The 14275-nt window shown below is 40.6% G+C and overlaps 1 non-coding gene across 1 annotated transcript; it reads right to left on the bottom strand.

The window, feature by feature from the left end:
* Window positions 1-3416: 3416 nt before the first annotated feature.
* On the bottom strand, window positions 3417-3523 carry LOC112731999 (small nucleolar RNA R71). The gene has a single exon (XR_003167742.1). It is a non-coding gene; the product is annotated as a small nucleolar RNA R71 (small nucleolar RNA).
* Between the last annotated feature and the right edge of the window lie 10752 nt (window positions 3524-14275).

The following is a 14275-nucleotide window of genomic DNA, read 5'->3' as shown; positions in this document are numbered from 1 at the left end:
ATATTTGTGCCTAAGGCACGCCTCCTGCCACGCTTTCGCGTAACTCTCTGCTTCTCTTCTTCTTATTGAGAAAGCACTTACGACGCAAACGCATCAGCGACGCTTGCGCGTTGCGTGCTTTTTTTTATGTAGTATGCAGAATGCAAAATGCATATGCTGATGCAGATATTTGATGCCAGGGCATTTTGGCCAGTTTCACTGACATTTTCTTTACTGTTTTTAAGGTAGTTTCATGCATTTTCTTAAAAAATAAGCTAGTTTTGGGTAGATATTCACTTACATATTGATTCAAGCATACATTGTGCACTTTACATGATTTCATGAGAATTTTGCATGAATTATATGACAAATTGGATGATGCATGACTCATGACTTGGACTAGAACTTTGATGCACTTTGTTGCTTGATTTTAGGACAAAGGAAGCAAAGAAGAACCACGTTAGTAGTCACGTTAGTCCCATTAACGTGACCTCTAACGTGGAATGGGTGCTAACTTGCAAAGTTAATGAGAAAGATAATCGCCAATAACGCCCTCGAAGCCATCATAAGCCCACGTTAAGAGTCACGTTAACTAAGTTAACGTGAACTCTAACGTGGAAGAAGACAACAAGGCTAACGTTAGTGACACTCTCCTTTGTCACTAACGTTGGACCAAGCTCATAATTGGCCACGTTAGTTGCCACGTTAACTTAGTTAACGCGGACTCTAACGTTAAGAAGCAAAAGAGAAGCCAACGTTAGTGACATTCACCTTTGTAACTAACGTTGGCCAAGCCTCCATAAGCCACGTTAACTTCTACGTTAACTAAGTTAGTTAACGTGGAAGCTAACGTGGAGAGAACAATTGATAGCCAACATTAGTGACACTTACCTTTGTCACTAACGATGGGGTGAACCACCAAGAGCCACCATGAGCAACGTTAACTCCCACGTTAACTTAGTTAACGTGGAAGCTAACGTGGATAAAGAGATGATGAGCCAACGTTAGTGACACTCACCTTTGTCACTAACGTTGGGGATGGCTAGCATTACTACGTTAGAAGCCATGTTAACCTAGTTGACGTGGACTCTAATGTGGGAAAGGGGCACATTGGAACGTTAGTGACAAAGGTAAGTGTCACTAACGTTCTCGAAGAATTGGCACTGCTACGTTAGAAGCCACGTTAACCTAGTTAACGTGGAATCTAACGTAGGGACAAGGGAGGACTCTCCACGTTATTGGGAAAGGTAAGTCCCAATAACGTGTGCGAAGGACCAAGAGGCAACGTTAGTGGTCATGTTAGTGCCACTAACATTGAAGTCAATGTGATCATATTTGGGTTAGGAACGTTAGTGAAAAATGTGATTGTCACTAACATTCTCGAACTCACACTTTCACTTAACGTTGACACCACTAACGTCCTGAGTCAAAGTCCCTGCCTACTTCACATTTTCTCTCTGCAAGTAAAGCTAAGCCCAATGAAAAGGATAACTGCTTCAAACCCAAGATTCAGAGGCCCATACCCAAGACTTGAAGAGCCAACTAGAAGATGAGAAGAGTAGTATATATAGGAGTAGCTTTGAATTAGTTAGGGAGTTAAAAACTTTAGGGAGCCTTTGGCATAGAACTACTCTCTGTATTTTACTTTCTCTGCACTTCTAATTTTACTTTCATCATGTATTCTCCATCTTGGTTTTCATTTTCCAGAGCTATGAACAACTAAACCCCTTTCATTGGGTTAGGGAGATCTGTTGTAATTTAATGCATCAATATTAGTTTTCATTCTCCTTTTTCTATCTTTTCTCTTGATTTTACTAGAAAGCTTTCGATCTTCATCCAATTGGGTAGTTATCTTGGAAAAGAAGCTATTCATACTTGGATCTCTTCTGAACCTTGAAAGAGGAATGAAGAGATCATGCTAGAAATGCTTTCTCATGCTGGACCAAATTGGGTTTGGATGGATATGTGACTATAATCCTACCAACACTTGATTTGGGAAATGTATGTGGTATAATCAGTGACCATACTTCATCTCTTCTCATGAGCAATTGACCAAGGAATTGGCTATTGATCAAGATTTGAGAGATTGAATTACCAAGAGATTGGAATTCGATCACTTAAGATTGCCAAGGAGATCAATGAATGCATTGATTGAGGGAGAGATGAAAATGAACTTGATCCGGAGAAAGCAACATCTCCTGAGCCCAATGAACTCCCCATTTCTGATCTTACCCATTCTCTTTAATTTCTGCCATTTACTTTTATGAGCAATTACCCCATTCCCGTTTAAGATTATGCAATTTACTTTCCGCCATTTACATTCAGCTCTTTATTTCTAGCATTTACTGTTTCTGCTATTTACTCTCCCGCCATTTAATTTTCTGCAAATCTCAAATCAAATTCTGGTTCGCTCAACTAGAACATTCCTTTAATTAAAGTTGCTTGATCAATCAATCTCTGTGGGATTCGACCTCACTCTATTATGAGTTTTTACTTGACGACAAATTCGGTACACTTGCCGAAGAAAATTTGTTGAGAGACAAGTTTTGTGCGTATCAAGTTTATGGCGCCGTTGTCGGGGATTGATTTTGAATCAACAATTATTAAATTGGAGGATAACTAGATTGAGCATTTTTCTTTTGTTTGATTTAAATTTCTGTTTAGTTAATTCGCTTTCAGTTTTAGTTAATTTCTTCCCTTCCCCCTACTTTTTCGTTTATTTTTTTTAGTTATTTACAATTCAGTTCACTAACCCACTAACTGTTTGATATATTGCATCACTCACACTAACAGTAATTCTAACATAATACTTTCTGGATCTGTTTCCTTGCTTGTACCTTGTTGGTTGTATGACAGGGAGGAGAAGCGGGGCTTCAACTTCCTTTGATTCTGAACCTGAGAGGACCTTCCTTAGATTAAGGAGGGAAGCAAGAGGAAAAAGAGTAGTGGGTGCTGAGGAAGAGGAAGAGTACTTTGAACTAGACATGGAGGAGAATATGGAGAACATTCATGAAGAAGAGGCTCACAACCATGGCAGAGAAGGTCTAGCAAATCATGCTGAGCAAGAGAGAAGAGTTCTAGGCTCCTACATCAACCCAAACCCAGGAAACTGTGGGAGTAGCATTCAAAAGCCAACCATACATGCCAACAACTTTGAACTAAAACCACAGCTCATCACCCTTGTTCAGAACAACTGTTCATTCAGAGGAGGCGTCCAAGAAGACCCCAATCAACATCTAACCACCTTCCTGAGGATATGCGATACTGTGGAGTCTAATGGTGTTCATCCTGACACCTATAGACTACTTTTGTTCCCTTTCTCACTCAAGGATAAGGCATCTAAATGGCTGGAATCCTTCCCTTAGGAGAGTTTGACAACTTGGGAAGATGTGGTGAACAAATTTTTAGCCAGATTCTATCTTCCTCAAAGAATCAACAGGCTGAGAGCTGAGGTTTAAACTTTCAGGCAGCAGGATGGTGAGACTCTATATGAAGCATGGGAGAGGTTTAAGGACCTAACAAGGAGGTGTCCACCAGATATGTTCAATGAATGGGTGCAGCTACACATTTTCTATGAAGGCCTTTCTTATGAATCAAAGAAAGCAGTAGACCACTCATCCGGGGGATCTCTGAATAAGAAGAAGACCATTGAGGAGGCCATAGATGTCATTGAAACTATAGCAGAGAATGACTACTTCTATGCCTCCGAAAGAGGGAACACTAGAGGAGTGATGGAGCTAAACAATGTAGATGCTCTGTGGCCCAAAACAAGCTCATTACCAAGCAATTTGCTGACCTCACCAAGAAGATGGAGAGGAACCAAGTAACAGCAATCACCACCTCATCAACAACCCAAGAGGGAGTGAATGCAGAGGCAGAGAGTGAGCAGGAGCAAGCCAACTACATTGGGAATTCACCTAGACAAAATCATGACCCATACTCCAAGACCTACAACCCTGGTTGGAGGAATCACCCAAACTTTGGGTGGGGGAATCAACAAGATCAAAGCCAAGATCAGAGACGTCACAACACCAACAACAATGCAGCTCACCAACAATTCACACAGAGAACATATCAACACCACCATAACAACACCTCTCCACATCCATATCAAAACCAAAATAACACTCCCCATCCTTCTACCTCCAATCCCAACCTACCATCATCTGATGACAGAATCTCAAGGATTGAGAACCTGCTTGAAGGCATATGCAAAGAGATTCAAGACAACAAGGTGTTCAAGGAGGAAGTGCGAGAAAATTTTAAGAACCAGGAAGACACCATCAAGAGGTTGGAATCTCAAGTGGGGTATCTCTCTGAGCAGATTCCCAAACCTACAGATGGATTCCCAAGTGACACAGAGAAAAATCCGAGAGGTGAAACAAAGAAAGTAAGATGGAAAGATTGCAAGATGGTCACTATAAGTGGTAAGGAGACTGAGGACAAGCCAAACAAGCCGTCAGAACAACCTGGAGATACCTCAACAGAGAAGAAGGAAAAAGATCACCAAGAACCAAAAATCTCACAACAGGAGCTGCTGAGACTCTATGCACCCTTTCCCCAACTACTCAATGGTGCTGTGGAGAAGAGAATATACTCAAGATTTCTTGACTTGTTTGCATCTCTGTATGTAAACATACCATTCATCAAGACCATCCAACAAATACCTGCACACATCAAGTATATGAAGGAACTGCTTCCCAGGAAAAGCTCACTCAAGGGAGGCCAAACTATAGTGATGAACAAGGAGTGCAGCGCCCTCATTCAACCAGAGTTGCCTACAAAAAGAAAGGACCCAGAGAGTTTCTACATTCCTTGTGCCATCGGAGAAACCATGTTTGATAAGGGACTCTGTGATTTGGGAGCAAGCATCAACTTAATGCCCTTATCCCTTATGAAGAGGCTGCAGATCAATGAGATAATGCCCACAGATGTAGTCATCAGGCTGGCTGATAAAACTCAAAAACAAGCAATAAGAGTGGTAGAAAATGTGTTGGTAAAGGTTGGGAAATACTTCCTCCCAACAGACTTTGTCATATTGGATATGGAAGAGAGTCACACTCACCCAATCATATTGGGAAGACCATTCCTAGCTACAGCCAGAGCACTCATAGATGTAGAGCAAGGGGAGCTAATTTTGAGGATCCATGATGAACAACTCAGCTTTAATGTCTTCAAACTCTCACAAAAAACAGATTAAGAGAACAAGGAACCAAGGAAGAATCACAATGAGATACTGAACGAAGAAACAAGCACTGAAGCACAACCGGCACATCTGGGAACTCCCTTGATTGATGAACAAGGCAAACAGCAATTGCCACAGCTCAAAGAAAATCAGGAGGAACCCAAATCACCAGAATCATATGAGACCAGTAACCACATTTCCTTAGAGGAGGAGGTCACAAAGAGTAAGACAACATCACAAGGAACAAAGAAGAAGGTACCAAGGAGGTGGAGAAACAAGAAGATCCCTACCGAGGACTTCTCTCCAGGAGATAAAGTGATCTCAGCTTACTTCCCAGATATCCCCCCTGATCTCCCCACTGTACCATCTCAGTTACCTAAGGTCTTCACTATCAACAGAGTTCTCTCCTTGGAACATGTAGAGATCATTGATACAACCACTGGATATAGGTCTACTGCCAGAGGAGAAGACTTGAAGCATTATCAACCTCCCTGATGAAGGAGAAACGTCAAGCTAGTGACGCTAAAGAAGCGCTTCATGGGAGGCAACCCATGTTTTATATGCTTTTAGAAAATAGTGAATAAGTCAATATTCATGAATCCCAACCCAAACTTGACAAACACTTGGTGAAATCCTTATTAGGCAGTATATAGTGAAGAATAAGTTTGGTGTTCAAAGCATGCCGAGAGAGCATGAATGCAAACCAGAGCATGCTAATCTTGGAGCCTTGAACAAAACTTTTTCATCACAGTGCTACAAACTAAGTTTGGTGTCACCCAAGGTGCCACCAATGTGCATATAAGGATACACAGTTAGTTAGTTAGTTGGTGTTCATGAATAAACAATCTAGTTCTTTTTCTTTATTATTCTAGCCGTAAAGTTTAATTTCTCAATGATATTAATTTTTCTTATTTTATTTTTATAGGAAAAGGGAAAGGAGCATTGAAGGGGATTGATTGGACAATTAAATGAGGAAGGTTCGGACACCACAAGAGGAGGGTACTACACACGTGCATCAAGGAGGGATGCATTGGAAAATGTTGCCATGCAATATTGAAAAGAATGAGACCCTTGAAGACCGAACCAAGCCCCCTCATAAAGACGATGATCCTTGTGCCCATCCCCTGTAAAACCCCATCTGTCCATCCAACAACCACCACATCAATCCATACCCTTCATTCCCTCATCATTTCCCTATATAAGTGAGTCCTAGTCCGTACTTTCCCTTCACACTCAAACCCCCATTCTCCACACTTCACACTTTCGGCATCCAAATCACACCTTGTCCTAACCAACCAAATTCCTCATCTATCCGTACCTTCCACTCTCTTCACACAGCAACTCAAATTCATGGCAGCATCAAGCTCCAAGAGGCAAAAGAGGAAGGAACCATTGGAGAGCATTCCTTTCGACGAGAAGAGATTCAAAACTACGTTCCATGAACTCGAATTCGAACAGATAAAGCTCAAGAAGATACTGCCTGAGTTAACATTCCAAATTGACGAGGATGAGTGCCCACAGATTCGAGAGAAGATTGAACAAAGGGATTGGTAAAAACTTACGAACCCGGAGGGGAAGATTAATTCAAACCTCATCAAAGAGTTCTATGCAAATGTGGTCAGAGAAGACAAAACCAAGGCTCCCACCTTCAAAATTTACGTAAGAGGGAGAGAAGTGAACTTCAGCCCCAATGCTATAACAAGGACTCTTCAGTTGAAATCACCACATTTTGATGAGCTTGGTTATCAAGCAAGAGTAAGTAAGAGCCCTGATGATGATGAACTCGAACAAATCGTGAATGACATATGTGTTATAGTAGCTGACTGGGAGAGGTATGCTGATCGGAGACCCCGATTCATCAAGAGAGGAGACCTCAGCCCAGAAGCCAAGGGATGCTTCAAACTCGTGAGGAGGTCTATCCTCCCAGCCGTAAACAATTCTGAGGTCAACGTCACTCGAGATACTATGGTACATTGCCTAGTACGGGGTGGAGATATCAACGTGCATGAACTGATAACTGAAGGAATTCAAGAGTCAGCTGAGAAGATTGATTCGAGTGCCAGGCTTTGGTACCCCAGCACCATCCTCAGACTGTGCACGAAGGCCAGGGTTGTCTTCGAGGATAGCAACCCAGATTGGTTAAATCCTGGGAGGCTAATTACCTCTCAGCGTCTAACTTATACGACGCCTGCTCAGCAACAAAGAAGGCCTCAAATAGGGAAACGAAAACCAAAAGAAGGACCTCACCAAGAAGAGTCTCATCAGGAAGAATATCAACAAGAAGAACATCATGACCCAACCAACTTGAATATAAATCACCTTCTAAGAGCCATTGAAGATTTGGGGATGAGACATATGGAAGGACAAGAACAAATACTACGCCTTCAGTCCAACTGGATGAGCCAACAAGAGGAGTGGCAGAAACAACAAATGGAGCAACAACAGGAACACTACTCCCAACTCACTCAAGCCATCCACCAAGTTACTGAGAGGCAAGAACGTCAAGATAAGCACTTGCAAGAACTCAACCAGCGGCAAATAGCTCAGATGAAAGCATTCAATAAGTTCAATGTACTTAATGAAGGACGGCAACTACATAGGGAGGAGTTCAACGTAAACACTCAAGCCAAGTTAAACTACATGTCTAGTCATATGCATCATCTACACTATGCTATCCCCACATATGATGAGGTCCAAAAAGATTTTGTAGAACAAGAAGAAAGGAAGGTGAAACAGCAGAAGGAAACACTAAAGAAAAAGATGGAAGATGGTGGTTTCTGGAAGAAGTTGATTGGAAAAAGCAAAGAGAGTGGGAGTACGAGCACTCAAGAGGGACACAAAGAGGACAAACAAGGAGGGGAGCATGGGCATCCACATGAGTAAAAGGTGGTGTAGTTCCTTCTTTGGTCCATTTTTTTTCTATGCTTTAAATAAGGAAGATCTTGTATGAAATAGAACATGCTTCCATGTTAGTTTGAACCTTTTTCAATTCTGTCTTTTAAACTTTTTGTTGATTAGGGCTTTGTTTTCTAGTCTGAATGTCATTACTGCATCATTTCCTTACTTAATTGTATGCTTGTCCTTTTGAATTAAATGAAAAGAGAATGAGTATTTTATAAAAGACCAGAGTGGAGTTCATACTATGGAGTAAGTTCCTGAGTTTGTGGTGTGGTCATAAGTTAGCTAAGTTGGTTCAACCACAAGGTGGGAAGACAACTATCTGTCATGAATCATATGCTTGAACACACCCCATGAGACTAGCTAAATAACAAGATCCTAATAAGAAAAAGGGAAAGAACAATCAAAGAAGAATAAAAGCAAAATAGCAAGAAAAGAGGCTAGGCACCAAGGGTTTGAGTCTTGAGGGATGTGTCTGTGGTGTTCCTGTACCAAGGATCTGCTTGGATTACTAAGCTCTCAGGGATGCTTTATCACCTGGTTACTTGGGTTAACTAACCCGGGATTATCAGCTGAAAGTCCACTATCAAGAGCAATCTTTGCTACAGAACATTTAGTAACCCAAAGAGTTGCTGGACACCAAGACCTCAAGGAAAGAAAATAAACAAACCATGTGCCTGTGGTGTGTATGTTTGGGGGAGAGACTTGAGGAAGTAAGTCCTTAGGGGTGCTTCAACACCTAGCACCTTGAACCAACTGGTTTGGGAGTGTTGGCTAAAAGCTTATTCTAAAGAGTTGCCCCCTTACAGAGCACTTAGCCTAAGAACACAAATAAGCCCTGAAATGACAACAAAATGATCAATAAATAAAAGTCTCATGGGATGCAATCAAGTGAGTATTCTAGAACATGATAAAGGTCTGAAAGCCAGTGAAGGAATGAACCTAAGTTGCTATGCATGAAACCACCATAAAACCAGGAACATGACTTCCCCAAGAATGACTCATTTCTCTTGGCATTCCATTCATCATTCTCTTGTTCTAGTACTTGCTTAGGGACAAGCAAGCTTTAAGTTTGGTGTTGTGATGCCAGGACATTTTGGCCAGTTTCACTGACCTTTTCTTTACTGTTTTTAAGGTAGTTTCATGCATTTTCTTAGAAACTAAGCTAGTTTTGGGTAGATATTCACTTACATCTTGATTCAAGCATACATTGAGCACTTTACATGATTTCATGAGAATTTTGCATGAATTATATGACAAATTGGATGATGCATGACTCATGACTTGGACTAGAACTTTTATGCACTTTGTTGTTTGATTTCAGGACAAAGGAAGCAAAGAAGAACCATGTTAGTGGTGCACGAAATTGTGATGTCAATGTTTACATTACTCTCTTACAATTTCGCACAACTAACCAGCAAGTGCACTGGGTCGTCCAAGTAATACCTTACGTGAGTAAGGGTCGATCCCACGGAGATTGTTGGCTTGAAGCAAGCTATGGTTATCTCGTAACTCTTAGTCAGGATATAATATTAATAATAATTTTTAGTTTGAATTGTAGAAAGTAAAAAGGGCAGAACACAAATTATACTTGTATGCAATAATGGAGAATATGTTGGAGTTTTGGAGATGCTTTGTCTTCTGAAATTCTACTTTCCTCTGTTTTCTGATTCACGCACGCAAGTCCTCCTATGGCAAGCTGTGTGTTGGTGGATCACCGTTGTCAATGGCTACCATCCATCCTTCCAGTGAAAAGGGTCCAGGTGCGCTGTCACCGCACGGCTAATCATCTACAGGTTCTCAATCGTACCGGAATAGGATTTGCTATCCTTTTGCGTCTGTCACTACGCTCAGCACTCGCAAGTTTGAAGCTCATCACAGTCATTCAATCCCTGAATCCTACTCGGAATACCACAGACAAGGTTTAGACTTTTCGGATTCTCTTGAATGCTGCCATCAATCTAGCTTATACCACGAAGATTCTGATTAAGAGATCCAAGAGATATTCATTCATTCTACGGTGGAACGGAAGTGGTTGTCAGGCACGCGTTCATGGGGGAATGATGATGATGGTCATGTTCATCATATTCATGTTGAAGTGCGAATGGATATCTTTGAAAGGAACACGCATGTTTGAATGGAAAACAGAAATACTTGAATTAATTCATCGAGACACAACAGAACTCCTCACCCCCAACAATGGAGTTTAGAAACTCATGCTGTCAAAGAGTACAAAGTTCAGATCTAAAAATGTCATGAGATACCAAATAAATCTCTAAAAGTTGTTTAAATACTAAACTAGTGACCTAGGTTTACAGAAAATGAGTAAACTATGATAGATAGTGCAGAAATCCACTTCTGGGGCCCACTTGGTGTGTGCTGGGGCTGAGACTAAAGCTTCTCATGTGCCTGGGCTATTTTGGGCATTCAACGCCAGGCTGTAACCTGTTTCTGGCGTTGAACTCCAACTTGTAACGTGTTTCTGGCGCTGGACGCCAGACTGCAACATGGAACTGGCGTTGAACGCCAGTTTACGTCATCTATCCTTGAGTAAAGTATGGAATATTATATATTTCTGGAAAGCCCTGGATGTCTACTTTCCAACGAAATTGGAAGCGCGTCAATTAGACTCCTGTAGCTCCAGAAATTCCATTCCGAGTGCAGAGAGGTCAGGATCAACCAACATCAGCAGTCCTTTTTCAGCCTGAATCAGATTTTTGCTCAGCTCCCTCAATTTCAGCCAGAAAATACCTGAAATCACAGAAAAACACACAAACTCATAGTAAAGCCCATAAATATGAATTTTTCCTAGAAAATAATGAAAATAAACTAAAAACTAACTAAAACATACTAAAAACTATATGAAATTAACCCCAAAAAGTGTATAAAATATCAGCTCATCACAACACCAAACTTGAACTGTTGCTTGTCCCCAAGCAACTAGACAAATAAAATAGAATACAAATGAGCCAAGAAACAATAATATCTCAGAGTTTTTGAGTGAAGCTCAGATTCTAATTAAATGAGTGGGGCTAGTAGCTTTTTGGTTCCGAACAGTTTTGGCATCTCACTTTATTCATTGAAGCTCAGAATGATTGGCATCTATAGGAACTTAAAATTCAGATAGTGTTATTGATTCTCCTAGTTCAGTATGTTGATTCTTGAACACAGCTACTTTTATGAGTCTTGGCCGTGGCCCTAAGCACTTTGTTTTCCAGTATTACCACCGGATACATAAATGCCACAAACACATAATTGGGTGAACCTTTTCAGATTGTGACTCAGCTTTGCTAAAGTCCCCAATTAGAGGTGTCCAGGGTTCTTAAGCACACTCTTCTTTTTGCTTTGGACCTTGACTTTAACCGCTCAGTCTCAAGTTTTCACTTGACACCTTCACGCCACAAGCACATGGTTAGGGACGGCTTGGTTTAGCCGCTTAGACCAGGATTTGATTTCCTTAGGCCCTCCTATCCACTGATGCTCAAAGCCTTGGATCCTTTTTATTACCCTTGCCTTTTGGTTTTAAGGGTTATTGGCTTTTTCTGCTTGCTTTTTTTTTTTTTGCAAGCTTTGTATTCACTGCTTTTTCTTGCTTCAAGAATCATTTTTATGATTTTTCAGATTACCAATAACATGTCTCATGTTTATCATTCTTTCAAGAGCCAACATATTTAACATTCAAGAACATCAAATTCCAAAGACATATGCACTGTTCAAGCATTCATTTAGAAGGCAAAAAACATTGCCACCACATGTAATTAATCAGAATTTCTTGTATTAAAAACTCGAGAAATATTACCTCCTTATCCTAAAGAAAATCTTCTATTTTATTCATGTTTAATGATGATGAGAAAAATAAATTATAGCTTAATTGGAGATAAAATCAAAATATAGATACTAATTACTACTATATGACTCCTAAGGTAAAACTCAAATAAAAAAAATTATCACAGGGTTAAGGTTAAGATCAGAACTCAACAACCTTGACTTTGGGAAGCGGATGCCTCTTTAGTCTGTGGAGTGCTTGGCCCTTCAAGAGATAGTTTCTTGCGCCCTCCTCTTGATGGGGTCATCCTGCATTTGTTGTTTTTCCATTGTGATTTTAGTGATTGGTTGCTCCACTGAGATATACTCTGTTATTCCCTTCTTTACTCCAGCATCTTTGCAGAGCATAGAGATTAGGCTTGGATAAGCCAACCTGGCATCCTTGGAGTTCTTGTTGGCAAGTATGTAGAATTCAGATGGGATCAGTTGATGAACTTCTACTTCTTTTCCCAACATAATTCAATGGATCATCACTGCTCTTCTAATATTGACTTCAGAACGGTTGATGGTGGGCAATATAGAATGCCCAATGAAGTCCAGCCATCCTCTGGCGACTGGTTTGAGATCTTCTCTCTTGAGTTGATTTGGGGCACCCTTCGTGCTGGTGGTTCACTTGGCTCCAGGGATGCATATATCCTCTAGAATCTTATCCAGGCCCTTGTTTGTTCTCATCATTCTCCTATTGAAGGAGTCTGGGTCATCTTTCAGCTGAGGTAGCTTAAAGATCTCCCTGATTTTGTCAGGGTGGATGTGAACAATCTTTCCTCTGACCACAATCCTATAGTCATAGAGGGCAGCTCCAGATATTCTCTACCTGTCTGTTTGCCACAGATTAGCGTAGAATTCCTGAACCATATTCCTTCCCACTTTCGTTTCAGGATTAGCTAGGACTTCTCAGTTCCTGTTTCGAATCTGCTCTTGGATCTCCGGATATTCATCTTCTTTCAAATCGAACTTGACTTCCGGGATCATAGATCTTAGACCCATTATTTTGTAGTAATGGTCTGAATGTTCTTTGGTTAAGAACCTCCCTTGATTCCAAAGTGGTTTTGGAACACTCTCTTTCTTGCCTCTTGGAGTGGGTTATTTTCCTTTATGAGCCATGATCTTAGTGGGTATGGTTTAGTGATCACGGATAAACACACCAAACTTAGAGGATTGCTTGTCCTCAAGCAAAAGAAAATAAAGGAGAGGGATAGAAGGAGAGCTAGTGTTGAATGGTGGATGAGAGGAAGGAGGCCGAATGTGTTTTTAAAAGGGAGGGGGTGGGTTTTCGAAAATAGGGAGAAAGATAAGATAGAAGATATGATTTAAAAAGAGATAAGTATGATAAGAAAAGATATAATTTAAAATTGAAAAGATATGAAAGATATTTGAAAAAGATAAATTTGGATTTTTGAAAAAGATAATATGGAGATTTGAAAAAGATATTGATTAGTTGAAAAGATTTTTGAATGAAAAGAGATAGATTTGTTTTGAAAATTTTGAAAAAGAGTTGAATTGGATAAAAAAAAAGATTTGTGCTTATGGATTGAGATACATTTGATATTTTTAAAGTAGGGTTTTTAGAAATTAGGGATTTTAGAAATCAGGGTTTGTAACATGTTTATGCAAGAAATCATGAATTGAAACATGAAAATTAAGATTAAAATGAAAAATATGAAGAAAAAACGAATTTACCTCCTCTCCACCATCCTGGCGTTTGAACGCCCAAACGTTGCATGTTTTGGGCGTTCAACGCCCAACTGCTGCTTCTCCTGGGCATTCAACGCCTAGCTGTTGCTTCTTTCTGGCGTTGAACGCCAGGAACTCCTTTGTCACTGGGCGTTTTTCTGAACGCCCAGGATGCTGTAAATCTGGTATTAAACGCCCAGAAGGAGCTTCTTTCTGGCGTTCAACGCCCAGAAGATGCTTCTTTCTGGCGTTTAACGCCCAGATGGCTATCCTTACTGGCGTTCAACGCCCAGTGGATGCTTCTTTTGGGCGTTGAACACCCAAAACAGACTTTTACTGGCGTTTTCTTGCCAGTGAGTTCTTTTTCTCTGTTTTGTGTGCAGAATCCTTTTGTAACCCTGTAAACTTATACAATTGACTCTTTACCTTAGTGTCAATGAACTTTATATAAACAAATAAAATCAAGAATAGGGCAAAATGCTTAGAGAAAGTGATGCCCCATGGCTGGGTTGCCTCCCAGCAAGCGCTTCTTTATTGTCTTTAGCTGGACCTTGCTGAGTTTTTAATCTAGCCTCAGCCTTGAGCACTCTTGCTCAACATTGCCTTCAAGATAGTGCTTGATTCTCTGTCCATTAACAATGAACTTCTTATCAGAATCAATATCTTGAAGCTCCACATAACCATATGGTGATACACTTGCAATCACATATGGTC

Source organism: Arachis hypogaea, chromosome 12 (genome assembly GCF_003086295.3).
Source record: "Arachis hypogaea cultivar Tifrunner chromosome 12, arahy.Tifrunner.gnm2.J5K5, whole genome shotgun sequence".
Lineage (NCBI taxonomy): Eukaryota > Viridiplantae > Streptophyta > Magnoliopsida > Fabales > Fabaceae > Arachis > Arachis hypogaea.
This window is presented reverse-complemented; position numbering and strand designations above follow the sequence as displayed.